Source organism: Gavialis gangeticus, unplaced genomic scaffold, assembly GCF_001723915.1.
Source record: "Gavialis gangeticus isolate Ggan-Ray unplaced genomic scaffold, GavGan_comp1, whole genome shotgun sequence".
Classification (NCBI taxonomy): Eukaryota; Metazoa; Chordata; order Crocodylia; family Gavialidae; genus Gavialis; species Gavialis gangeticus.
This window is the reverse complement of record NW_017728992.1, coordinates 109767832-109795209: the sequence shown is the minus strand read 5'-3', so window position 1 is coordinate 109795209 and position 27378 is coordinate 109767832. Positions and strand designations below refer to the sequence as shown.

General features: G+C 42.7%; 1 protein-coding gene across 3 annotated transcripts in view; it reads left to right on the top strand.

The window, feature by feature from the left end:
• The window catches only part of NOL4 (nucleolar protein 4), a 365842-nt gene that overhangs the window by 174488 nt on the left and 163976 nt on the right, over nt 1-27378 (top strand). The window lies entirely within an intron of this gene.

Sequence of the window (27378 nt, the reverse complement as noted above, 5' to 3'; positions counted from 1 at the left end):
CAGGGATCAGGGGGGGCTCGGGGAGCAGGCGGGGTGGGGCTGGGCAGGGCAGGGATCAGGGGGCCTGGTGGAGCAGGTGGGGCCAGCGCGGGTTCCCCCCCAATGGGCCCCTCCCCCTTGTCCAGGCTCCCCGACCCCTTACTTACTAGCACTGGGGCCTGGGTCCCGTTCCCTGTGGCTGGCATGCTGCCTGCCCTGCACGGGCAGGCAGTGTGCTTCAGCACCAGGGCAAGAGCCAATTATAGAGATACTCTGGCAGCCAGAGCATCTCTGTGGAGGACCCAGCTTTCAGTTGCCTCAGCTGCCCTGCTTTTTTTCTCTGCGGGCTTTTTTGACCCCTGGATATCCAGGGGTCTTGTTTTGCCCCCATGCTACAAATTTGCAGTATGGGGAACATTTTCGCATTCCTGCACATGCCTCTTGCAGCATCTCATAGGAGTTTGAGATGCTGCAAGAGACACGTGGGCTCATCTGGATGTGCCCTCAGTGTCCAGAAGACTTCCTTGTCTCATAGTAATGTGATTCTGCTCCAGACTGATAGCTGATTACTGGTCTCTTAGAGCAAAGGCTGAGTGGGATAGAAATATAATTCTGGTCTGAAACCAGGTGTTACAGCCACGTACTGGCTTTTTCTCAGACCAGATTGTTTAACTACTCTTCCTTAGTTTTTTGTTCAACCTGTGCCTGGGCAAGTTCCTATTGAAGAAGCTGACTTTCTGGAGGGGCCCCAAGGGGCCCTGTGGAGTGATGGTAACTCTGGCTTCCTGTACATCATCAGAGATCTGTGAACTTTGCAAAATTAAACTTCTTTTGGTTCTACAGGGAAAGGGCAATGCTTTTGCTTGAATGGTTTGACAGAACTTCTGAGATTCAGCTCAGGAAGCTTCCAGTGCTGCGTGGAAATAATTTGTGCAATGGATGATTTGGATCCAGTTTATTAACTAGCTGATGTTTGGCTTCAACATAGTGGGGGAAGGGTGGAATATAAAAGTCCTCAGATATTCAATGACTAAAAACATTTAGGATTTCTACTTCTTCTGAAATATGGCATTTGTAACAGCATAGCATCCTCCAGTCTTACTGAATTATCAACTGGAAGCCTAATATACAGTCAACAGGCAAGAAATCTTGATATTCTGAGGCCATTATTTACTGTCTTCTACTGTGATATCTGGTGGTTCTTCACTTTCATTAGCTGCAATAGTAGGTTAGCTATTGTCATGGTGTTAATCTTCCTGTTAGCCATTCCCTTCATGTTGTGAAGAGCCATGTGATAGAAGAAATCTGTAACATCCAACATCTGAATATGTGCCCTCTCCTCCCACCCCGACCAATTTGCAAGCCTACAAATATCAGAGTTTCCCAATGGAATACAGGGTGTAAAAGATTACCGTTTAAGCTGAAAATCATTTAGCCAAGAGACTCTTCAGTGTTTGAGACTTCTGATTGGTTGGTTGCAAAAGTGAAACCATATGTCATTTACACAGTTCGGCTTTTCTCCAGTTGTATAGAACATGAGTGGAAAAATCCAAAATGAAAAAATCGCACACTAATGAAAAAATAATGAATACAGATGCTATAATTGTTTGGCTATAATTAATTAAATTAATACATCTTCATAGCAAGCTGTGGGAATAGGGTCAGGGCCAATGAGACTTAGGCTAGGTACAGATGTTACACATAATCAGCATTAAGTGATCGGAATTCAAAGCAAGCCTATAACCATACAGAAGTTTAGAGCATGTAGTCCAAACTAAAAATGGTGGAACCTGGTCCAAGGTAGTCCTGGATCTACATGCACTCAAACTTATCTGAATGAGGTTAGTCCAGAGCATCAAACTTCTGTACTAGATCCCCTATCAAATCAAGTTAAGTCACTGTCCTCCGGCATCCCAGGCTTCTTTGTGGGTCCCTGCTAACCTCCCCACCCTGCAGGGTGACATGCTGGAACTTGGCCTGTGCTTGGCTGCTCCAGCCAAGTACCCAGCTGGCTTTGCCTCTAGGTTTTCACAGACCAGAGTCAGCACAGTGCCTGGTGATGATGGCAGGTGAAGGGTGCTTGGCCTACCCGGCAGGCCGCTCATGCTCCATGGGTCTATGCCCATTCATGGGGGGATGGGGGTTCCTGGGTGGGAGTGCTGCTTTTCTGCAGCTGACAGATGCCTGTGGCTGACCAAAGACTAGCAGGGGGAGAGGAGCGTATGCACAGCAGGCAGTCAGGGGTGGCCTGGCCACTGAGTTGTGCTTAGCAGTGCAGGAGTGCCCCCAACCTGCTGCTCTCAGTCAGTGCAGGTAGCTGCATGTCCTCTTCTCCCCACCCCCCAAAAGGGTAAACTTGTATTCTGTTCACTACCAAACTAACCTAGTCTGTGGTTAGAGAAACCTGCATAAGTTAGTTTGAATCCACCTTGGGCTTTTTGAATGTCTGTACCTAGTCTTATTGTTTTTAACAGGTATATTTGCAGAAGTATGCCAAGATTTAAATCTAAATGCTTTGTATAATTTTACAAATGCTGTAGCAAGGCTCAAAGGGGCTATCAAATGCAATACTGTATGGCCTTGAAAAACATGTTGCACGTAATTTCTTGTTTGTCAGATTCTCGCTGAAAATACATTAAGTGCAGCACTGAAATACAATGTACCTTACTAATACATTGCAAATACACACACACACACACACACACACACACACACACACACACACACACACACACACGTATGTATGTATGTATGTATATGTTTGGTATACAGGGAAAGCTGTCATGCAGCCCACACTGACTTGGCTGGTGGAAAAACAGATGACTGTAATCACATCTGACCCCTGGATTCTTGCTCCTTTGGAGGACAAGAATTTTTCTGTGGTCCTTTTTTAATTTCTCTACTCAGGGAGACGTAAACTAGATCCATCTATAGCTCCTTTAGTTATTAATACCCGGAATCGCTAGAGACTGAGGGGATCTGCTGTCACAACTGCTGCAACATGCATGTAGCAGCACATATGACATGTAGCAGAAGGGAATGAGACATGAGTATGATAATGGATAATCAAAGGGGAAGGGAAATCTGTTCTGTAGAAATGGATAGCTGAAAACTCCATTTCATACAGCTCTGATATCTTAAGTTGCTGTTTCTCAGAGAAGAAAGATTTGTTGCATATGCACATGGTTGAGATAGTAAATGATACGATTATCCTTAGGTTTTCACCCCCATTTTTTTTTAATTCAAGTTAGTTGAACAAAACAACCTCCCTGAAAAATATTTTCTTAAAAATTTAAAATTAAATATTTAAAATAAGTAAATAAGAAAAAAAATACACATTCTAACAGCTTTTCTGAACTTTCATTGAGGGACAAGTTTTTAAAATGTAGCATCAGATATTGTTTTGTGGCTGTAAATATGTTATATGCCATGTGGATTATTCAGTTTCCTTTTCCCTTGATGATCGGGGTTCCTTAAGCTTATTGTGGTTGTACTCTGGTTTATATGAGAGATGTGGTTGCTGGGATTTGCTTTTGTCAGCATCCCTTCCCCCACCTTTGAAAATCTTAGAGCTTCAAACACTGGTGCTATATTCTGTTGTGTGTGTGTGTACAAGCATGTATATATGTGTGTATCTAACCTTTAAAAGTATGGATAAATGGATAATAAACAACAGGAAAACAAGAGTTGAAGGACAGGACTTAGCTCATGACTTTATTTTCCTCTTGATGGTGAGAGGCTGGTACAGGCTATGTGTAGGACTAATGTATATGAACATGTGGTGGTTTAAAAACAGCTACACTGCATATAAAATCAGCAATTTAATGTAACCAAGAATGGCAGTTTCATTAAATAATGCTGTGATCTTTCAACCGTATTCTTAACTAGTAATCTCCCTGTAGCAAAATACATAGATAATCAACATCCCAGCCTGTCAGTAAACTTGTTGGGGATTTAAATCCTAGAGGAAGAAGCCCGTAGCCCCGGAGGAAGGCTGAGTGCATGTTTCACTGTCGTCTTTTCGGCTCATCTCAGTAGTCCCACTGCTAGAATGTGCTCTGTTGTCATAGCAACACCATCTCCTGCTTCATACAGGAAAGATTAGCTCTTACTGTGCAGTGGAGAGAATTTAGGGGAAGTCAAGCTAATCCCTGGGTGCACTGCAAGAGAAAGGTTGGACCTCGCCTGAGGGATGCTGTATCTGCAATGATAGAATTGGCCTGCCACAGACACTGGTATTTAAGTTGAAGAGGAGAATTCACAGTAAGTGTCAGCTCCTCCAGAGTGGAATATTGAATGAGGGTTTCTAAGTCTTGTTGAAGACTGTCCCATGCCAACAGTGGAATGACAGCAGGAGGCTGTGTTTGGAATACCAATGTTTCAACTAGTGTAGATGGCATTTCATTTATTAGATGCAAAGCTTTAGCTCCTAAGATCTAGGAGCTATAACTGTAAAGCTTCACCTTGAGATGCACACCTAAAAACTTTAAGCACATCTCACTGGGTGCACAAAACTGGACAAGTGATAATGAGCATGGCTTACAAATTTTAGTGAGCAGGCAGTTGTGTACACAACGTACGGCAGTCCTGTATACTGAAAAATTAGCAGGAAAGCATGAGAGAAACCTATTTGTGTGTGCTGCTACAATCCTCAACTGTAAAAGTGCTGAACTATCAATTTTAACCATGAAAATGTAGAAATAATTTTGCAACATTGATTTTTAAAACCTGAACAGAGAAAATAAGAGCTTTCTAAAGGTACAGTCATATTGTAATATACTACCTTTTCTTTCAGGAAAAGTAATTCTGATTTAGTTTACTTCAGGTGATGCTTGACACAATACAGCATATGCAATGTGGCTATCTTTCTCTGTATTTTGCCGGTAGGTGAATAGATAGCACATTTATGTTAGATGTTATGTGGTGTAATTATTTTGTTGTTTTAGCTTTTCTTTCATGTGTCCCTGCTTTTCACTTTTAATACCTAAGCTTCTAACAGAATAATAATAATAATACCTAGCTTCTAACAGAAGTGTTAGCTCTAACAGAACTCTGATAGTGACATTTTAATTGTTATAAGCTTTCTCTCAAAGTTAATTTTTTTGTGAGCAGAGTTTATACATTCAACATATGGATCATTTATCTGTATGTAGTGTTTTATGTTGATTTTTTCAAAGATGAAACAGTAGTATTATAAGTATCTGAAATGTACAAACACCACAATTAAGAACATAGATAGATAGATAGATAGATAGATAATTTTTTATTATTGAGAGGCCTTTGTTACAATTCACAATAATAATATGGCACAGGTTTTACACAGGTCATCTTAACATTATCTTAAACTACTATTGAAATAGATCTATTTTCTTTTTCTAAAGAGAAACATAACTAGAATACTTTGTATGTTTGAAATCCCAATTTGCATTCTCAGTCAACTGAAGCTATTTTCCTTTTTTCATGAAGTAAAAAAACAAACAAACATCTTTGTTGGCAAGTGACAGAACAGTGTGTGTGCAAAAGACCTTAGTTCTTGATGGAAAGGACCCAATGGTAGAGATGAAGAGGCTTTGGGGCTTTTATATTCTCTGCCATTGGAGCACAGGAGTTGACATACTAGAACCCTGGTTTCTGGAACTAGAATCCTAGTTTTTATCATGACAGTATCCCTCATTGCAAGCATTTTCTCTTGGCTAATGTGGCATTGGTACTCAGTGATGCTCATCTCCTTTGCAGGTGCTGAATTCAGTAATGGTGTGTATTATACAGAGAGAAGAATATTGGAATACATAAGGAAAAGTGCTAAGGCAGGAGGCCACTGACTAAGATGGCCTTTGAGTCAATGCTAGTCATGTAGTGTTGGGGTATCTACACAAATGTCCAGCAAAGAAGGGATGTTGAAGAAGGGGGAGGTTGGGGTACCCTGACAAAGAAAAGAGTTCACGGAAATTCTTTCCATTTAAATATAGAAGAGCTAACACATTTAAAAAATCCTACAAGATTAAAAAACACAAAAGATTTATCAGAGAGCTCACTATGTGTTTTCAATCTTTCATCAAGGCTGTGTATTGAAATAATGACTGCTTAATATAGATGTTTATAGAATTATAAAAAGTGTAGACAATGACTGGCATGAACTCACCAGGCTGTCGATCCCTTTGTTAAAAGAAGAGTATCAGGATGTTGGAATTTTTCGTTCTGAAAGCATGTGATTGTATTTTTTTCTTTTTGGGGGTTTTATTTGTTTTTCTCGTCTTTAACCTGTCTCACATGGAATATGGTTGGGTGATTGCTTGCTGGATTGATACTTCAAAGAGCTTTTAAATGGCACAGGTTTTGCTTCTGAGATTTATACTGACTTCATTCTTCTGAATTCTCTCTGCATCCATTCCACAAATGTGATCTTAATATTTTTCAGAAATGATAGTCTAGTGGTTGAATATATGCGATTTTCACATAGTTGCACTAAGGGAGTTGGGCTCTGAAACAGATAGATAGATATTTCTACACAGGTTTAAAAATGTGAAGAAACAGATCTGATTGTGGAAGTAAGGTGTCAGTATAAAGGGTAAGTGTTGCCTGAAGTGTGTATCCAGTACATGCGCTCATGAACTTCCCCTCCCCCAGAAAAGGAATTGCCGTAAGGGAGGCTTCATAGAGATTTCCTCCCCAAAACCACTTCCTATAGTTTCTGACAGAGTGGGATGATGTAGCTCTTGCATGGTGAAGCACATTCAGTGAATGCAGGTATTATAACTAGAGTTGGTTGGAGCCATCAGCGTTTTTTCAGTGGAAAATGTAGTTTCCATAACATTAACATTTTCATGGAAACTACTTTTACCCGAAACTTCCCATTTTTGTCACCAAAATCCAAACAATCCAAATCAAGATGTTCCAGATCAGTTCAACATTAATCTGGACTTACTAGTGCTTCTGTAGTTCCTCAGGAGAGTTGTAGTTTGAGTGCCTTGTGCCCCCATTTTTCTCATAGCATCTAAAGATTCAGGCAACCACAGTAGATAATAGGAGATGTAGTCTTGCTGGGGAGCCCAACCCACAGAGGAGGATAGAACTACAAGGTCTTGAACTACATTTCCCATGAGACATTGTGCTAATAGAGGAGGACATATTAATACTGAACCAAGCTGGGAAAAATATGTATTTTTATTCAGTTCAATAAATCAAAAGGAAATGTTTTGATATGAGAAAATAAAAAATCTAATCTGAAAATGTCAAAATGAAATATAAACTTTTAGTTTCTGATCTCAACGATGGATAAAAAAAATTTCAAAATACTGAAATTTCCTACAGGCTGGAAATAGACTATCTATAGCTCTGGTTGTGATATTTTATTAATTCTGATCCCATGAGAGCTGCCACTTCCACTCAGATACAGCACTTTCAGTGTATGGAACTGGAATACGTACCCATTTAAATGGGTGGTCAAACTTCTTTTTATGTCCAAAAGTTACCTGTAGGCATTTTGTCTGAGAATTCCATCCTTTAGGCTTAAATGAGATCAGCAGAGTGTCATAATGAAGGGTTTGGTTGTGTATAATAACCCCCTCTTCTGTAGGCTTTGCTGAAGGGTGTGTCCTGGAAGGTGTAGGCTTTCCTGGAAGGGTATATGTCCTGTCTGGTTATTTGGTATCATGTGATAGACCCCATAAGCTCAGATGCAAGTGCTGGAAATGTGTCATGATTTTTAGGGTCTCTCCACAGTTGGTTTCTTTAACACACATTCTGAGAATTCCTGTCCAGAAACTGAAAGGTGCAAATACCATGAATACAATGGGCACCTGTATACACCACAAGTTTTAATCTTCATTAAATTAAATAGGTTTATAACATTTAAACTTGTTTATTTTGGAGCATCGCACTACAATAAAGAATCAGTCAGAGTTCCTAAGTCAGCAACCAGAGGTGGTCTAGTACAGGGACCTAGGGGTAATGGAGCTTTATCAGGATTCCCTGACAGTTGTGGTGTGAATTCCAGCAGCTTTATATCAGCAAGAGGTTTCTTCTTTGTTCAGCTGTCAGCACCATCTCTCAGGTTGTCTTTTACCTACCCGTTTCTCTGCAGCCATCCTCCTGTCTGATACTTCTGTTTTATGTATGTTCTGATTTTTCTCCTACACCCTCTCCTTTCTGTACCACTTCTCCTTGTACTCTGTGGATTATGACTAGCTAATGGATGGATGTTAGAACAGGGCAGTGGAGTGCTTTCTGCTAGATCCTTCTCCTCCTGCTTAGCCAACAAGGAAAGTTCCCTAATAATGAGCCAAAAGGTCCATTACAGTGTGAACATGGGTAATTTTGTTTAAAAACCAGTTCAGCAGCCTCAGAGCAAGAAATTGTAGGTGTAATTTATAAGTATTATTGTTAGTGTTTCACTGCACTGATGCTTTTTATTTTCTTTGCTTGAAATGTTTCTGTTTTATTTACAAATGTTAAATAACTCAGCCTCCACTTCCAGCTGGATTCTGCCTCAATTGAAGTTGGTGAATGATTTGTCTCTGGATAAGTACAAACAGTCAAAAAGCCTGAGGCTGAATCAGTTTAATCCTTGCAGGTTAGTCTAAAATGCACAGATTGAACAGATAAGCAAGTGAATAGACATTCACTTTTGATACTGGAAATGCAGCCATATGCCTGCAGTGGCCTAAGCTAGATGCCAAGGGGTGCTATAGCACACTTCCCTGTTTACCTGTAGCAGACAGCTTAGGCCAAGGCTAGCCCACCCATCCTGTGAGGGGGGCAAGGGGATGGCAGGCAAGGTGCAACACATCCTGAGATGCTGGGGGACTGTGAGTTAACATGAATCTGGAGGGGATTTGGAACAGAAGTTCAACAAACCGATTTAACTTAAATCATTTAAGTCTAATATTACATCCATCCTGGTTTATCTTAAACCAATTTTGGCCATTTGGAAAGCAGTTTAAGTGCACTGAACTTCTGTTGTGTTACAGATTTGAAACAGTTTCCAATCACTTACACCAGTTTGTGTAATTTCTGTCCCTAGTCTCTGTTTCACTGAGATCCCTCAGAGGGAAACATACATAAGCCATTCAGCACCTCCCATGTTGCATTCTTCACTTCATAGTTTCATAGTTTCATAGTTTCTAGGGTCGGAAGGGACCTAAGTAGATCATCTAGTCCGACCCCCTGTCATGGCAGGAAAGAGTACTGGGGTCAAACGACCCCAGCAAGGTGTACATCTAGCCTCCTCTTAAAGACCCCCAGGGTAGGAGCCAGCACCACTTCTCTTGGAAGTTGGTTCCAGATCCTAGCTGCCCTGACCGTGAAGTAGCACCTCCTGATATCTAGCCTAAATCTACCCTCTGCCAGCTTGTGACCGTTATTCCTGGTCACTCCTGGTAGTGCTCGGAGGAACAGGGACTCCCCCAATGCCTGCTGAGCCCCCCTGACTAGTTTGTAACAGGCCACTAGATCCCCCTCAGCCTTCTCTTGTGGAGGCTGAACAGGTTCAGGTCCCTTAGCCTCTCCTCATAAGGCCTGTCCTTCCTAGGACTTGGCTTCATATTAACAGCCACAAGTATAATAAAATCAAACTCTGTTCTGTCTTAGCAGGAATCTTACTGATGTTCTCATTAAAGCAATTGCAGAAGTCACAGAATGCCCCAATTTATAGCTTTTACTACCCTCAAGCCACTTTGCATTTGTGCACACACAGTACATGTGCTTCTTCTAGATGGGTATCTATTTTTCAGAGATTATTAAAAAACTGCCCCTAACATTGGTGGGATTTTGTTTTTCAGTTTGGAGACACTATGCTTCAGATATGTGTGCATACCCTGGAGTCTTCAAAAAATGTTTATACAAGATCTATTCAGAGGAACCCTATATGGATAGAGAAGGGCACAGAGTTCACAAGTAGAATCCAAGAATTTGGGTCAGGAAGCTGGAATGGAGAGTTTAATCTTACTGGGTTTGGAGACCTAAGCTCACAGTCTGTTTTTCAGTGTTTTAAGTTGAAAACCTTCCACATTTTTTCATAGTTAAATGAGAAAAATTGTTGATAACTTTAAATCTGCTTGTCTATTACCTTTTTCTTCCTTTGCAAAAAAAGTAAAACACAATAGTCAGTAATTTTGTGTGAAGTGGATGAAATAGAACAAATTCTTCTTTAGGCTGAATGCATTGAAACCTGTTGACTTTAGTGAAATACAGTCTCATAACTAAAGGCAGATTTGGGCCCTGTAATATGTATTCTTCTGGCTGACTTCGTAGCAATTAATTAAAAAACTATTCTCAGAGCTGTGCTGCTGACCTTGTTTTTGCATGACAAGTTTTTATGTTAGCTGAAGTAATTATTTATTGTTAAGCAAAACAATTGTGTTACTTTTCAGTAATGCTTAAGAGACAAGGATGGGAAAATTGAGCAGGGGTTTCCTAGTCATTCCTCAGGATTTCTCTTTTTAATGGCAGTGGAGACCAGAGGTATTCTCTTACTTGTCAGCACTAATATAAAAGGTCTGGCATGGTTCTTCTGACTCTCAGCTACATTGGTTTGATAGCTCTGTGTGCTGTTAGCCTCAGGAAACTGAAGTATTTCAAACTGGCCTGGAGGCCATTTGTGGGGTCATGAATACTTCTGCCTGTAATGGCAGGAGTGCTTGCTTCTGTGCTGGCATTAGGAAGCTTTCTAGTCTTCCTGTCCTTCACTGTCAAAGTTGCATCTGTGGTAGGAATTGCCCAGTTGGAATACAGTGGTTCATCTTATCCCCTTCTCAAAGATGCCCTCTGGGGCTGAGAGGTGTCAGGAGAAGAATACTTGATTTAAAATTTGGAGCAAGCAATCTTTGTATGTACAAAGCTTTACGCATTCTTAGTACCTGCTGCACAATGTGATGATTTTCCTTAAGTGGAGAGTCTACTTTTTGTTAAATGTATTGTTTATAAAGTCATTGTAGTTATAATCTATGTTTTGAAACTTGCCTAGTGTGTGGAAGAAAGATAGCACTGACATTTATTTTAATGCTAACAGGTTGCACACTTCATTATTTAACTAGACAATCTCTGGGTGTTATCCAACTTGTAAGGGAAAATAATTTTTCAGTTTTTCCAAAATACAAAAACCCCCAAATCATGTATGGATTCTATAAGGTGGATTCTATAAATGTACAGGCAGTCCTCGGACTTACGACACAATTGGTTCCTGCAAACTGTCTTAAGTTGAAACGTAACTTGGAACCAATTTTCCCATAGGAAGCAATGTTATTAATGGGGGATTGGTTCCTGAACCAAGGCTCAATACCCTATTTTCACCAAAAATAACCCAGAATTTTGTACTCAGTCAATTATAGATGAGTAACATAGCTACATGAATGTATTTATATTGTAAATACCAACCATATTGATTTGGAAGGACTTCTTTGAGGTGACTTTGCTGGACTTTTTGAAAGGCTCTTGGTTGGACTTTTTGAAGGGTTCTTGGCTGGAGTCTTCTCAGGAGTGTTGGCTGCAGGGTTTTTTGGAGTCTTGTCTCCTTTCTTAAAGAAAATGTCCAAGGATGTTTGGACAGATGTTCTCCAGGGAGATGGGTGATGCAGCAAACTTGTTCGCTGGTGTGGCGTCGCGTCAGATCAAGCGTTGTAAAGTAGAAACTGATGTCAGAAAGTTGAAACAGGACATCAATTTATAAATGTTGCAAGTGTGAAATGTTGTAACTCAAAACATTTTAAGTCAAGGACTGCCTGTACTGAGCTTTTAGCAAATTTACAGCATACCTAAGTTAAGTGGCATCTCTTCATTGTTTTATCAATTTCATATATAGCTTTGGTACTAGCAGTCCCTTATCTGTCCACAGGTTTGTTCTTAGCAAAGTCAGTATTCAGTACCAAATAACAATTTAGCTTCTGGTTCTTGTACTGCATTACAGTTTGCTTTAGCGAAAGTTGTATTCATCACATCTGACAAATTAAATTGTTACCTACAAAAGCTCACACTTCTCTGAACCAGTCAGCCTCTAAGGTGCCATCCTGCCTTACCTTCTGCCTGATTGAAGATTAGAGGGGCTAGAGAACATGCTTCAGGGTTCATGATGCTTATGTAGGTGTGGGAGATGCCAGTCCAAGTCTTTTCTCTGATAAATATTTAATTATTTGTACAAAGATGAATAGCTCTACCACAAGAGATTGAAAGACCCATTCCAAAATTATCAAGTCACCTGGTTTTTATCTTATTTACTTGTTTTGCGTGACAATGACAGTGTGTGAACTAGAACCTGGGTTTCCTGTATCTCACCAATAGCCATGACCACAACACTAGTCTGGCTATCCTAGGGTGGAATTTTCTCAATGTTCATGGAAAAAAATTGTAATCTCTGAGTCAGACTAGGACTTTTTTGAAAACTTGAGAAAAGTTGTGCAGAGTAGGAGAGCCATTTCCTTGCCAGTTCTACTCTCAGTACTTGTTGGGTCAGTCTATTTTCAATGATATATGAAAACAAAGAATCCTTTTGCAAAATTTCTAAAAGACAGTTGTATCCTCAGAGATCAGACGGTCAAGACTTGATGGCAACTGTTTCAAATTGCCAAGCAAAGAAACAAACATTTCTTCAAGTGGTTCAGCCTACACTTGTGGCATCATTTATCTAAATCTTGCATCAATATTTTTAAGTAATGAACAGCCAACTATCCTCATTTAATCAGCAATAATCAAATTGTCATTTCCAAATTGGTTTATAACTTCTGAGCCAGTTCACCATTTAGCTCTTTAAGGTTTCTGTCATTCTCATGTGCAAAGTAGAATGAAAAGTGGTCTTAGAATCATTTATAACTGAAACACTTGGAGATGCCAACAGTAAAAAGGTTTCAGGCCCAAGTTCGCTGTTCAAAGTGCAAGTAATAGATTTGATCATAATGCTTTTACTAGCCCCAGCTTTCTCTCAGATTATGATTCTTTTTGTTACTTCAGCGATATTATTGTGTCTGATGGCAGCTATTTGCAATTGTAGAAAATCAAAAATCTGCTGTTCTGCAGAAAAGACCGTATTTGGCACTTCATGCTGCTGAGCATCAGTACTATTGTTGTTTGCTTTTCCAGTACATATAAAATATAAATGTTCACCCATATTGTTGTAGTTCTCATAACTGGTACTCCATTTATGACTGAGGTCTATGTCATGTGTTTGGCATTTCAGCATGGATAATTTTTGCTTTTGGTCCTCTACTAGCAGCTACTATCCTTTTGTGAGTTACAAAATTATCCTCAACACCATATTTATAGTGTTCTCCATCTTCTGAATTTTCCTAATAATAGAGGCTGTTGCAAAACTTTTCCCTCAAAATTATCTCTCCCTGAAGAGAATGATTTATTCCTCCAAGGTTCACTAGGATGCCTTTTAAAATAACTTATTATTTAAGCTTAATCAGTGTAAGAAAGGCATCATACAATGTATTTTCCTGCAACAGCTGGGGCTTGGACTTAAAAGTCCAAGGGGATCCCTTTCAGTCCTATCTGTATTTGCACTTAATTTAAGGCTCACTAAAAAAATCTAAGCAGGTGTTCATTTAACCCATACTTGTCTTCTTTTGTAATATTTTGAGAGCAACTCTATTATTGACATATAATCATCTGGATGCTCTGGGTAAATTTCTAATAAATAAGGACTAGTAGTATTGTCTGCTGCTGGCCACTGATGTGATTGAACATAAACTCATACAGATGCCATGTTGCAATGTGTCAGCGGGTCAGCCAAGTACCCCCTCTATCCTTGTAATTCCCGCCTGCCACGACTTGGATCTTAAAGAAATGAAATAGGGGGGAAGTGGTTGTTACAGAAGGAAGTACTCGCAGGAAGTACCATGCTGAATAAAACTTACTTTTAGTGCTTTTATTCCAAGGCGCTCTGTTGTTAACAGGAAACTCCCCTTGTGGGAGATCGCAGTCCAAAGGGTAATCTTGGGGTCTCCATCCTCCTGGCCAGCCCCTGCTCTAGTGCTACAATCAATGGATGCCACGCCGCATTTTACTATTTAACCTATTAGCGGCTTGTTACGGCCGCCGTTAGTCCCGTCATTGCGGCTAATGAGTCAATTAGTGACTTGTTACAGCCACTGCCTGCAGCTTTCTCCGGCAGAGCCCCTCCGTTGGGGCTTGACTTCCTAATCCTTGGTGTCCCACTGTCCTTGGGGTCCTAGAGTCACCTGAACTCTTCAGGGGTCTGGATAGGAGTCATCCCCCTCTTGCTACCCCTTTGACTCACCGTAGACTCCCCGATCTTTGATGTCGGCCTCGGCTCCAGCCCGCAACGAGGCTCCGCTTCTCCCCACACTCACCGCTGTTCCTGAGGACTCAAGGTCAGCCGGGATCTGGGCTCTGGGATCCCTCTGCTCCCTCTGATCCTGTGTCGGGTCCCTCTTTCCAGATCCTTCTCTCTGGAGGCTCTTTGTCTCTTGCAGCACCTCTCTCTGCTCTTCACTGTGGTGCCCGAAGGCCTCCTTCCTCCTCTTTCTCTTCTTCTTATCCCCTGGAGTCTGGTTGCCATTGGCTCCTTAAGGGCCGGGGCCTGCCCTCCTTGTGGGGTAATTATTTCCAGCTGCCCCCATTCCCTTAGCAACAGGGCCTCAATGGAGACCCTGTTACACAATGAAATAATAGCCATCACATTATAAAGTAAAACTTTTCTTGGGTAAAGTATTGTGGACCATACAAAATTTAAGTGGTGGAGGAGCCTATATTGCAATTTTTGCACTATCATTACCTTTTACTTCCTTGTATTGAATATAGCCACACAATTCTATGAGGATTTTCACCCAGGACTCCCTCTTTCCTTACATAGTTAGATATGTATTTAAATACAGCAGTAATGCACATGTACATTTTTTTCAGGGATGACACTCCAATATTCAAATGTAAATCTATCAAGTCAGTTCATAAAAGGGTAATTTCTCAGTTTTATGCTGTCCTTTACTCTTGGTATACCGGGGATAAAGTGAGCACTCTTCATTACTGTTGTTTGTGTGTTTGTTTCCTGCTCTGAGCTTCAGTTACTAGCTGTACATAATTTTTGTCCTAATCCTGTATTTATGAGTAGTCATGTGAATGATAGCTGCTAAAATTTCATCATGAGGGTTTGATTAACTGACATTGCAACCTTGCCAGAATAGTCTCTTATTGATAGTGGTTCCTCAACAGTACTGTCAAGGTGTCAAAAGTGCTTCCTTGAGCTGTAAAACACCATGATTATATAGACTTGTGCTTTTTGAGACTTATCAGGTTAAAAAGTCTTTAATATTAAAATGCAGTCAAATAATTTCATGCATAAAGAAACTAGCCTAATCTTGAAAGAATCATGAACAATTAATGGTTTTGTATTCAGGGGGCTTTTGTGCATCTGTTAAATATGTAATTTGCTCCTAAAACTAATAGTTGGCATTGCATAAGTCAACTCTACTTAATGTGAAGAAAAGTGTTGGGAGTCCTCAGATTGTATAATGTCCAAGAGTTCATCCTATTGTGTGTACCAGGATTCCCCTCAGATAGGAGTTTTAAAATGTTAGCTTTTATACAAGTGCAAGTTCTCTTTTGAGTCTTTGCTTCAGCTCATTTTCCACCAGTTTACTTATTCTTTATATCTTACATTGGTTTGTGCCAACGAGCAGTCCACTGTCTTGTGAAATCCATGGGGAAGAATCTAAATTGAGGGTTTTTTTAGCAAATCTGCCATCACTACAGTGCATCAAATATTTTAAATAGTTGGATGGATTGACAGTCTTAACTCTGGGCAAGTATATACCCACAACTCCAGTGGGAAATGGATTTGGAAATGCCATAGCAGTGTATCTAGGAGTTTTAAACTCATTGACAAGTGCTGTGGAAGCCTCTGGCCATGGTTCCCACTCATTTTCTATATGGAGAACATTTGTTAACTTTTTCTGTTTGTCATGGTGTATCAGTGATGGAATATCTAATGTCCTCACTCCTTTTTTTATTTTCAGCTACCTCTGAGTGTATACAGACAAACTGTACTGCTCCTATCATGGTGTGTGAGGTAACTAAACTGTGGTAACTTTAACCCCTGTTGCAGTTTCCAGTTACAATAGGTTAGGAATGGACACACAGAACAGTTACTTACAGTTACAACCGAAATGCCACGTGCTATTTAGAGAAGCAAAATTATATGGCTCTGAGTGTGTATGTGTGTGTGTGTGTGTAAGGCCTTCCTCTCTGATCTTACTGTTGGAGATATGTACGGCAGGAGAAGATGTGTCTCTTTCCTCCCTTAAATCCTGCAGCCATAATAGAAGCAGGCTATAGGTGGTTGAGGATCTGTAGGACAAGATTCCAAAGCAGTCACTTATCTTGCCACTTATCTTGCTAGTATTTAATGCCTGCCCTGAGCAAAGGAAATAGATAAAACTGTAATTGTGGGCATCCATAATCCATCCCAAAGCTCCCTAAGCCTAAATTTTAGGCCTTGAGACTGACTTTAAAAGCATCTTATTAAAATGTAAGTCTTGGGATAGCTGTTCTGAAGAGAACTTCATCCATTAATTTGAAAGCTATGAAGTTATTCTTTTCTCTCCCTCTTTATTTACTGGCAGTTCTTTATTTATCTTGGTGCTCAGGTGAAATATGACAGTATTCACGATATGATGCATATTACTTTGTAGTATGTCAAACAAGGACTAGGCAAACAGGTTTACCAGAACCTTGAATCTATGCAGACATCCTGGGTGTGTCCCCATGAGCAGGAACATGCATTTCCCTGGGGACAAACAGCAGCACCACTATATGTGCTGCTATTACCTGTCCCTGGGGAACCCCTGTTCACACGTGCTCTGGCACGCAACACATTGCCCCAGGGTAGGGAAGGGTAGGCTGGGGTCAGCACCTGGGCTGGTCCCAGCAGCTTTACCTGGGTTCCTGGGGGTCTCCAGGGGCTGCAGCTGTGGCAATCCTTCAGCTGGAGCGTGGCTCCAGCCAGCCAGACTCTGGTTTTAGGCGGCATGCGCTGCCACCATATGCACTGTCCTGGTTTTTTTTAGGCACAGGGTTTTTTGACACCTGGTGTCAAAAAGCCCCCCTGTGCTGCAAATTAGCAGTGAGGAGAACACCTGCAAGTGTGACACGTGCGGTGTGCACCACCACAGATGGGTCTGCAGCACCACATACTACACATGCATGCTTGTCTGGATGGGCTCCCTGGGTTCAAAATTAGGAACTAAACTTGACCCTTTTGTTTCTGTTCCATTTGAGCTGGTGATGTGCCAGTTCCTTGCTGCTGTGCACAGCAGGCTCTAGCTGGAAGCACACATACATTTACTATGCTAAGCAAGAAAGGGAAGAAGGAAGTCAATGGAAGCTGTTGAATGCTGAGCACTTTTGAAAATCTAAATATGTATGCGGGCAGCTAATAATTGATGTTGGATGAGACTAACTTTAGGCTCCACTTTTTAATGTTTCTTCCTTCTTGTGCACTTGTTAATACCATGCATTATTTTATCTTAGTTGAGCTCCTTGTGTTAAAAACTAGTCTTTGTAGCACTCCTACCATGTTTTTTAAACCCACCTTTCACATTGCTCCTTTTTCTTTCTGGTAAAGGTTCTGTGCCTTCTTCTCTGTCTCTTAAAAGTGCCTCTATGTCAGTCTTTATCTTTTTTATGTCTCTTCCTCATTCAGTTCATATCTTGTTTACATTTGCAACCTTGGGTGTTGTGCCTATGCATATGAAACCCAGCATTACATCAACCTTAACTCCTCTTTTAACTTTTCTATCTCCCATTTTTCCTGACTGTTCCAACCCCATAACTTTATATTACTAAACGTTTCAGAGACCAGAGCCCAATTTTTGCAAAATGTTTGTCAACTGCCTCTGGCATCACTAACATTCTCTTTATTGCAAAATTTATTGTAGTCCTTGTTTAGCCAAGTCTCTCAGCAAAGTCAAGTCACAGCTCTTGTCTTAGGGTCAGTATTTGCCTGAGCTGCACAAAACCCTAAATACAGAAAAGTGAACTTAGCATTGCAAATTTTTTGTGTTAAGACCTGGTCAGGATAGGCTATCATTACAGGATAATGCTCCAAAATAGACCTAGGGTTGAACCTAGGGGTTCAGGACCACAGTTTTTAAAGAAGATTCACAGATTCAGAACACAACCACGTGCACAGAAGTGCTAGCTAAATTGTTCATCCCAACTTGTTGTTTGGCAATTCCTTTATTAACACAGATATCTAAATTGTCATTATGTTTTGTCATTCCATTTAAATGTGCAGTTATGGTAGCTGTGCATGCAAAATAAGCATACTATTATGCATATACATTTATAAATGTGTCCTTTTCCCATGACACTGTTTTGTACTGTGACTGTCTTGACTATCTTGTGTGTCTAGTTGCTGATCAAACTCTGAGGTTGTGGAATGGCTATTATTCATTGTATTATTTTAAATCACCTTACATTATAATGCAATGTAATATAATATTATTGTTATTATGTTGTAACTGGAAAGGAATATCTGTCTCTTTTGTTCTTCTCCCAAGAAGAGAAATTTGTCAAATTTACCCTACTCTTCTGAGTAACTACTATTTTTAATTTGTATAATGAAAGAAGGCTTGTGATCTTGCTAATACATATACATTCATGCATGCACACGCATGCACACACACATACACATACATACATGCACATGTGCATGCATACATACATGGAAGTATCTGTGTGTGAGACAGAGAAACCTTTTATTTAAAAACCATATTCTACTTTGATTGAAAATGGTGGGAACCTTTATACTGAATTCAGAGAGAGATCAGTCCTAAATTCTGCTTTGTTCTTTCTTGCTTTCTATGCATTGTGAATGGTCATATGAAGTGTCCTTGGGTCTAATCCTTGTAGCATTGAAGGTAGTGAAAAATCATTCTTTTTATTTATTTATTTTTGAATAGCATAGGATCAAACCCTGGAAATATAAGCTCCATAAGTTAATTAACAGATGGACTATTATGCTAGACAAGTGAGAACAATTTTGGACTGCACTGAAAAGGGAGAACTGGTTGATATTAGTTGCCTTGGATTAATAGAACTGTGACAGGATCAGGCCCAAGGGCATTCCTGATGTCCCCTGTTGGCCAAATGGCAACTGCCAGCCCTGTCTCTAAGGTATGCTTCCTTTAACGTTCGCCCACCATGCCTTGAAGTAATTGATTGGGTTTGGATTTGTCAAGGGAAGCTGCCTAAGGGTTTTAGAGCAAGCCCCAGTCCTACAGTCTGCCAGTGGATCCCTTCTTGGAATCCTGCTCATCTCAAACGTCATCTTCACACAAGATGGGCCTCCCTAGCCCATGCGAGCCCCAGCGCACCCACTGCCTTATAGGCTTATTACGTGGGTCCAGCTGCCCCATATACCACGCCCATGCCTTGAAGATGTTACCTGTCCAATCAGTCTTCTTTGTTGGGACCTTGGCCCAATAGCCTCTACCCCTTTTCTGTTGCTGGGCCGCTTAGCTCAAATCCACTGTGATGGACCCAGATTCTGGGTCCCAGCCCTAGTTTTGCCCTTTCTAGCTCTGGCTTAGCCTCTCTTAGGCTTCGGGCCCCTGGCCCTGGTTCTCACTCCTTGGATCACTGCCTCCCCACCCCCCTCCCAGCCCAGTTTGTAACCCTTTTTCATAGTTTCATAGATTAAGGGTCGGAAGGGACCTAGTAGATCTTCTAGCCCGACCCCCCACCAGGGCGGGAGAACAACAAAAACCCCAAAAACAAGAAACGGGACTCAAATGAGTCCAGCCAGGTAGGCATCCAGCTTCTTCTTAAAGACCCCCAGGGTAGGGGCCAGCACCACTTCCCTTGGAAGTTGGTTCCAGCTCCTAGCCGCCCTAACTGTGAAGTAGTTCTTGCGGATGTCCAATCTATACCTCCTCTCCATCAACTTGTGCCCATTACTCCTTGTTATGCCAGCGGGCGCCAGGGGAAACAGCGTCTCCCCCAAACCCTTCTGGTCCCCCCTAGTGAGTCTATAGACGGTCACCAGGTCCCCCCTCAGCCTTCTCTTGTGGAGGCTGAATAGGTTCAGGTCCCGCAGTCTCTCACTGTAGGGTCTGCCCTGTTGTCCCCGGATCATGCGGGTGGCCCTCCTCTGGACCCTCTCCATGTTGTCCACATCCCTCTTGAAATGGGGCACACAGAACTGGACACAATACTCCAGCTGTGGCCTGACCAGCGTCGCGCAGAGGGGGAGGATCACCTCCTTGGCTCTACTCGAGATGCCCCTGTGGATGCACGACACGGTCCGGTTAGCCCTGCCAACCATGACCTCGCATTGTCGGCCCATGTTCATCTTGGAGTCAATAATGACTCCAAGATCTCTTTCTGCCTCCGTGCTCTCAAGTAGGGAGTTCCCTACTTTTCAGGCACTGGTTCTGCCCTTCCTGGGCTTTGGACCCCTGGCCCTGTCTCTGCCCCTCCTGGGTGCTGAGCCTGCTTCAGCTCTCACTGGGCCCCTGGTGCCTATCTCTGTCCTTCACAAGTGCTGGACCCCAGGCCCTTTCTGGATTCCACCCAAGCCAGGCTTCAGTACCTCTTTAGGTTTACATCCCACTTTGGCTTCTGCATCCAGAGCCCCTGCCCCCAGTAGGGCTCCAAAACATGGGTGTTCCCCTGGCACCCTGTTGTGGTTAACCACCATGCACTCCTCAGCTCCCCACTTTCATTAACTGCAGTATGCCCCTCCTGGGCTATAAACCTCTGGGCTCTCTGGCCCCCCTCCCACTTTGGGGCCATCTGGGACCTCCTTGCCTCATCTTAGTTCCCTCTACAAATCACCAGTCCATCCATCAAACTCAAAGAAAAGCATATAGGTACTCCAGCTTTAACAAAACTCCCAGCCAACAGACTGACTGCCAGGCTTCCCCCCGTCTTAGGTCCTATCCCCATTGCAGCAAGCATCCTGTGTCTTACTACTAGCACATCGCAGGTATCCCAGAGGTCAGCAGAGTCTCCCAGTACAGCTTTCCAGGGCAGGAGCTCTTCACTTGGGGCTAGCAGGTTCAGGCTGCCTTCCTGCTCTCAGGGACAGGCTTTAAGAGTCTCTTAATCCCTGCCCCATCTGGTCATGTGACTCTGGGGGCACTACCAGGAGTTTCCCTCCTGCGCCTGATGACCTGCTTGCTCTCCCTGCCAGAACTAAGGTCACTGGTCTGCAGCCCATTTCTGGGCTGACTCCCTGACTGCCTTTGCTGCATTTTTCTGCTCTGCTCAGGGTGTTCAAGGCACAGGTTCTTTCCCTATGCCTTGTACCCTGGGTTGGCTGCTGGCAGCTATTTAACTAGCAGTTAGCTTGTTTACAATCTGCCATTCCTCCCTGGTTCAGCTCAGCCTGGCACACTTTCCTTTTGAAGTAACAGGAGCCTTCTGGCTTCCTGTTACAAGAACGTATACATACTCTTTATCATAAGGTGAAAAAGCATAAAAGGCATTGATGAATAGTTACAGTTGCTTCTGGTTTTCTTAAAGTTATGAATTAAATTTGCGCATAGAGGTATCTTGTGTTATAAATAAACAATAACTCACTACATGTTTTTGACAAATTAATATTAAATTATCACTCTCAAAAACTGGTAGGAGTAGAATTTGATCTACCCTTTTGATTGATATTAAATTATCACTCTGAAAACTCGTGGGAGTAAAATTTGATCTACCCTTTGATTTACCCTCGTACTCAGATGCACATTAATATTGCACATTGCCATGGATTCCCTTATATTACTCAGCATGCTGCATTACGTTCCTGTTCCAAAGCTCAACCTGCTCATTTGGTTGCATTATAGTAGACTTTTTGATAGCCAGATCTGGCAAGATCATGCCTCTCTGATATATGGAACTCAAAGAGATGCAGTATTTCTGAAAAGAATTTAACTGGCCACTTAAACTTTAAAATATTTATTTAAATACAATGTAGATATCTTTCAAAAAAATAAGTTACCACATAAATGCAAAACAGGAACTTGCAACATACAAATAAATAATATAAAGAACACAAAAATACCTAGAGGCTTATTTCTGCCTCAGTTATTTCATGCGGAATTGTACTATTCACCCAAGGATGACACTCGCCAGAATCTGGCCATAAAAAATTAAAACAATCTTTGCTGTTCAGAATTTTAGTATGCCGTCTGAAAGAGTGGGTTTTATGACAGACAACCCTATGTTTGCACATACATCAGTTTCAGTCTTGCTAATCTTGCTCTTCCCACTCAGCTCATTCATGTCCAACCTTCTACTTTAAGAAAGAACAGTACTCCTAAAAGATGTTCTATCTGTGACAGTGCTACTTTAGGTGCTCCAGCAACCCATTCAAGTGAGATTGGAACCTTTAGCCACAAGTGGCTGAATTACACATGTGGCTTTGCACAACCTCATGCTCACCTGTGCACTATGATGGACATAAATGGTAAAGCAGAAAAAAGTACCAGTCAGTTCCCTGGTTGTACTGAATCCTTACTAACCAAACTCCATAACAGGTTCCAGGGTTTTGGAGTCCCATGTGGTCAGAGCATCTCCAAGAACCACAGTTTACTGTAAGGTTAGTAATAGTTTCATAGTTGGTAGGGTCGGAAGGGGACCTAAGCAGATCATCAAGTCTGACTCCCTGCCATGGGCAGAAAAGGATGCTGGGGTCAAATGACTGCGGATAGGTAGCTGTCTAGCCTTCTTTTGAAGACCCCAGGGTAGGGGCAAGCACTACTTCCCTTGGAAGTTGGTTCCAGCTCCTAGCTGCCCTGACTGTGAAGTAGTGCCTCCTGATATATAGCCTGAATCTACTCTCCGTCAACTTATGGCCGTTATTCCTTGCTACCCCTGGTAGTGCTCGAGGGAACAGGGACTCTCCCATTGCCTGCTGGTCCCCTTGGCAAGTTTATAGGTGGCCACCAGATCCCCTCTCAGCCTTCTTTTGTGTAGGCTGAACAGGTTCAGGTCCCATAGCCTCTCCTTATAGATCCTGCCCTGCTGCCCTCTGATCATGCAACTGGTCCTCCTCTGGACCCTCTCCATGCTATCCACATCCCTCCTGAAGTGCGGTGCCCAGAACTGGACAGGGTACTCCAACTCTGGCCTGACCAGTGGGGGATAGAGGGGGAGGATCACCTCCTTGGACCTGCTCGTGATGCATCTATGGATGCATGACAAGGTATGGTTAGCCTTCCTGACCGCATCCCTGCATTGGCGGCCCATGTTCATCTTGCAATCAATAGTAACATCAAGATCCTTTTTTTGCCTCTGCGCTGACATGAAGGGAGTTCCCCAGCCTGTAGGTATGCTGCTGGTTCTTCCTCCCCAGGTGCAACACCTTGCACTTGTCCATATTGAAACCCATTCTATTCTCATCTGCCCACCTGTGTAACCTATCCAGATCTAATTGTAGCCTGTCCCTCTCTTCTAGCATGCTCACCTCTCCTCACATCATAGTGTTGTCTGTGAACTTGAACAAGGTGCTTTTCACCCCCTCCTCCAAATCGCCAATGAAGATGTTGAACAGTGTGGGCCCTAGGACCAAGCCCTGGGGAACCCCACTGCCCACATCCCTCCTGGTCGAAAATGACCCATCCACCACCAGTCTCTGGGTGTGGCCCTCCAGCCAATTTTTGACCCTTCTGACTGCGTAGGCGTCAACACCACAGTCACCTAATTTTTTAATGACGATGGGATGAGAGACAGTGTCAAAGGCCTTCCTAAATTCCAAAAAGATTACGTCCACCGTGACACCTGCATGCAAGGCTTTTGTGACTTGGTCATAGAAGGCAACCAGGTCGGTCTGACAGGACCTGTCTCTAATGAACCCATATTGATTGCCCCTAAGCATAATCTCACCTGCTGGCCCCTTGCAGTTGTGCTCCTGGATAATTTTCTCAAGGAACTTCCCCAGGACTGAAATAAGACTAACGGGCCCTGGATCCTCTTTCCTCCCTTTTTTGAAAAAGGGGACCACATTGGCCCTTTTCCAGTCCTCTGGCACCTCACCAGAGCACCACGAGTGCTCATAAAGCTGTGCTATGGGTCCTACAATGACCTCTGCCAATTCCCTAAGCACTCGGGTGGAGATCGTCAGGACCTGCTGATTTGAACATGTCTAGTCCCTCCAGAAGTTCCCTGACTAGGTCCTCACTGACCCTAGGCCTGGTTGTGCCTCCCCTGGGTCCGTCTGGAGTCCCGGTGCGGGGAATGTCAGAAAAATGGAAGAAAAGAATCTGTTAAAGATATTAGCTTTGTCATCTGGTGCTACCACCAGACTACCAAGCATGTCCTGCAGAGGCCCCACATTACTTGGCACCTTCTTTTTACCTACTATATATTTAAAAAAGGATTTCTTGTTATCTTTGATCCGGGTCGCTAGTTCCCAGTTCCATCTCTGCCTTAGCCTTCCTAACAGCCCCCCTACAATCTCGAGGCAAGGAGGTATATTTTCCTTGAAGATGGCCCCTCCCTTCCATTGGTTTTTGGAATTATTTTTTCGTTCTTTGAATGTGTGTCTGTGATAGGGTGCCTGAAGCCCCCTGCCACAAGCAGAGTCAGGGAGGCCTCAAGGCGGAAAACTTACCTTGCGGAGCTGGAGGAGCCGCAGCAAACTCCAGTGTGACCTAGATGAATGGAGAAGCTAGCTGGGGCCACGGCAGATCAAAGGCTGCTGTGGCAGACCCAGCCACTGGAATCCAAACACAGAAAAAAAGGACCAGTGTGGGAAAAGAGCAAAGGGAAAGAAAGAAGAACCACACCGGCGAGCAAAAAGGGAACATCTGGGTCTGGCAGGCAGCCAGTGGGGAACTGCCATGGGGAAACTAGCTGGAGAGAGGAAGATTTAAGGCACACTGAGGAAGTGTCCCAGGAGGTGCAGAAGAAGAAAGAAAACAGAAGAGAGAAGGAGAGAGATCCAACAAGTGAAGGTGAATGGGTAGAGGGCCAAAGGATAAGTCCTGACCCGACTACTTACCAGACAAGATCCAGGTGAGAATGGGAGCTGGCAAAGAAGCCTGAGTGACGAGTGAGTCTGATTCTGTGGGGTGAAGGGAACCACTCCAGGGACCTAAAAGAAGAGGAAGGAAAAGGTGATCTTACTCTCCCAGAAGGGGAAGAAGAAGAGAGGGAGGATCCGAGTCACAAGAGGGCAACGAGAGGAGAACCAGAGGAAGAGGTAGCTGTCTTGGGACCCATGCAAGAACAGGGCAAGCAGCCAGTTAGGCAAGGACCTTAGTCAGGATCCTTCTAGTAAAGATAGTGACAAACCTTACAGTCAATCAACAGTGCCTGGAATATCAGGTGTGGTGAGGACAGGGGATGGGGATGGGGATGGTGGAGCCCTGCAAAGAACTGCAGACGTTCTGAGTCCATAACCATTCCCAGTTGTCTTCTAGTAGTGTCTAGGTACATCTCCCCTAACATTGAAAGCATGACAGGCGATCTATTACAAGACACTACTGTACCAGCCAGGAGGTGACATGACTCAGGGTGGCATGGGAAGCCCCCATACAGTGTCTGTATGCAGTTAACCTCCTAAAGATGTGGAAAACAAGGAGTTCTACTTAAATAACAAATGTTAGGGCCACTCTGGCCAACAGTTTTCAGATGAAGTGGCTGATGCTATGGAGTAATAATTGATAAAAGTATGTTCTGCACTCCAGGTAACAATTGTTACAAATCTCATTTCTGGAGACTATTTAAACATGTCCTAGAAATTTCTTGAGCTCTGGCTGAGTGGTATTTAATTTGAGATGGGAGACCTAATTTATTCAAGTCATATGTGATCTTAATGCAGTCTGAGAGGTCACAGAATACTTCAAGTAGATGGTTTTGCCTCTCCAGATGACTGGAGCTGGTATCTACACATATTTGTTTGGTGAAAGTCTGAAACTACCTTTGGTGTAAACTTTGGATGATATTTTAGTCACTGTGTCATGAATAACAGTGATCAGGTAATTACTAGAGCATAACCTGAAATGATAGGCTATAAAAATACGTGTGACAGCTTTGGTGTGAAGACAATTCCATTAGAGATGGAAGAACCATATTCAAGTTGCATACAGGAGGAATCTTTCTAATTGGAGTGAATGCATTTAAGTTCATTCAGACATCTAGATTCCATTTGTTGAGATAATTCAGTCCAATGTATCAGGGATGGGTAAAGTTAATATTGAATTGCCCACTGAAAAATATTTCCATTATGCCTTGTGTGTTAATCTACAGGATGCTTTCTCTTGTGCTGAATGAGAATATTGTGAACCTCCCCTGAGCAACTTTTACCCAAGCTGCTAAATCCAGAGATACCAGATCTGGGTAAAGAATTATACTGTGGTTTTGTTAACCTGTATCTAGAAAAGATGGTAGCATGATGGATAGTTGAGCATTCCTGAGAACCAAATTGGCATAGCTAATCTGGTGCTATGAGCATGAGTTGGTTCCTGTCTTCTCTTACATTCCAAAGGATTTGGGCAATTAATGGAAATGGTGGGAAGGCACACAAGAAATCTTTGCTTGCTTACTTGATCAGTCATCATATAGACACATTTTGTAAATACTCTTGTAGAAATGGGCAAAACATAAGTAATTGTTCTTAATATGCATTGTATGATTGCTGCTACAAATCATACCTAGTTCTCATGTAATGGATGAACAGACACATCCTGTAAACTCACAATTATAAACCAACTCTTTGGATCTGGAGATACAGTTATCAGATGGATAAATCAGCTTAATTTCTTGAGGACTTGCAAGAGAAGGCATGAAAGCAATCTCCTTCTCCTTCCTAATTCCTTCTTGAATTAGGAAATAAAAAGAAAAGAATCCTTCACTGCAAAAATTGAGAGAGACCTTTTCTCAATCTATCAATCTTGCAGCTGTATTTTCAGCATCAGGTACTGCTGGCAATTAGGCCTGTGAGAAGCGGCAAGTATTCACTTTGGATTCAGATTCGGCTGATTTGGAGGACAGTGATTCCATTCAGACATTCGAATCACTGTCCTGATTCAATTCTAGTCCAGGGTGGGCAAAATACAACCCACGGGTCAGATCCAGCTCACCAGGCAATTACATCTAGCCCACAGGGCCTTTCCTTTAGCCCTTTGTAAGCCCTGGTCCTGGGCTGCCCCTCTGCAAGGCAGCACATCCCTGCAGGAGGTTCGGCTCTGGTTGCTAAGCAACCAACCCCCACCCCAGCCTGGCCTGACCCACCCCAGCCCCAAGCCACAGGACACTGGAGACAAGAAGCCTCCGCCTAGCAGAGCTTGTGCCTGGCCACCCCATGGCTGTTCCAAGCCTTCCTCCCTAGAGAGTGGGAATTCAGGTACACCCACAGCGGGCCAGGGCCAGGGACTCCCACTGGAGGAAAGAGGGCTGGGAGCATGAAAAGCCATGTGCTATGGGGCCGAGCTGGGCTGACCCCACATG